The following is a 1,610-nucleotide window of genomic DNA, read 5'->3' on the forward strand; positions in this document are numbered from 1 at the left end:
CAGGCTCAGCGGCCATGGCTCATGGGCCCAGCCGCTCCGCGGCATGTGGGATCTTCCTGGACTGGGGCACGAACCCATGTCCCCTGCATCAGCAGGCAGACTCTCAACCACTGCGCCATCAGGGAAGCCCTACTATGTGTCTTATTGTGTTCCTCCTTGAGCCTATCCTGCCTGGGACCCTCTGTGTTTTTTTGACTTCAGTGACTGTTTCCTTTCCCATGTTAGGGAAATTTTCAGCTATTATCTCTTCAAGTTTTTTCTCAGGTCCTTTCTCTCTCTCTTCTCCTTCTGGGACCTTTATAATGTGAATGTTGGTGTTTTAAATTTTGTCCCACAGGTCTCTTAGACTGTCTTCATTTCTTTTCATTCTTTTTTCTTCTGTTCTGTGGCAGTGATTTCCACCATTCTGCCTTCCAGTTCACTTATCTGTTCTTCTGTCTCACTTATTCTGCTATTGACTCCTATTGTATTTTTCATTTCAGTTATTGTACTGTTCATCTCTCTTTGTTTGTTCTTTAGACCCTCTAGCTCTTTATTAAAGATACCTTGTACCTTCTTAATCTGTGCCTACATTTGTTTTCTGAGATCTTGGATCATCTTCACTATCATTACTCTGAATTCTTTTTCTGGTAGATTGCCTATCTCCACTTAGTTTTTCTTCTGGGGTTTTATCTTGTTCCTTCATCTGGGACATATTCCTCTGCTGTCTCATTTTGTTTAACTTTTTGTGATTGCGGTTTCTGTTCTGTAGGCTGCAGAATTGTAGATCTCCTTGCCTCTGCTGTCTGCCCTCTTGTGGATGAGGCTGTCTAAGAGGCTTGTGCAGAGTTCCTGGTGGGAGGGACTGGTTTCTGCTCAGTGGTGAGTGGAGCTGGGTCTTGTTCCTCTGGTGGACAGGGCCATCCAACACCATTTATTTGAACGACTACTCTTCCTCCATTAAATTTCCCTTGTACATTTGTCAAAAATCAGTTGTGTTTAGTAGTGTGAGTCTGTCTGAGTTCTCTATTATGTTCCATTAATCTAACTCTACACCAATACAACACAGTTTAGTTATAGGGTAGAATTCTTCCCACTTTATTCTTCTTTTCAAAATATTTTAGGTATTCCAGTTCATTTACCTTTCCATTTAAATTTTGGAGTAATCTTATTTACATCTACAAAAAAATTCTGCTGGAATTTGATTGGAAATGCATTAAACCTGTATATCAATTTCAGGAGAATTGACATCTTTACTATGTTGAGTCTTCTAATCCATGAACACTATATGTCCCTCTATTTATTTAGATTTTTCTTTGATTTTTTTCATACACATTTTATAGTTTTCAGCATACAACTCCTTGTAAATGTTTGGTTAGGTTTACATCTAAGCATTTTTTTGAAAAAATGCAAATGATATTGTATTTCTAATTTCGGTTTCCACATGCTCATTGATAGTACATAAATGAACAGTTTATTTCTGTTTGTCTATCTGTGACATTGTTAATTGCACTTATTCATTGCAGGATGTTTTTGTTGACTTCTTTTTACATAGATCATTGTATTACCAGAAAATAACAATTTTTTTTCTTCTTTCCCAATATATCTGCTTTTTATTTCCTTCTCTTTCC

The sequence above is a fragment of the Mesoplodon densirostris genome, chromosome 2, assembly GCF_025265405.1.
Source record: "Mesoplodon densirostris isolate mMesDen1 chromosome 2, mMesDen1 primary haplotype, whole genome shotgun sequence".
Classification (NCBI taxonomy): domain Eukaryota; kingdom Metazoa; phylum Chordata; class Mammalia; order Artiodactyla; family Ziphiidae; genus Mesoplodon; species Mesoplodon densirostris.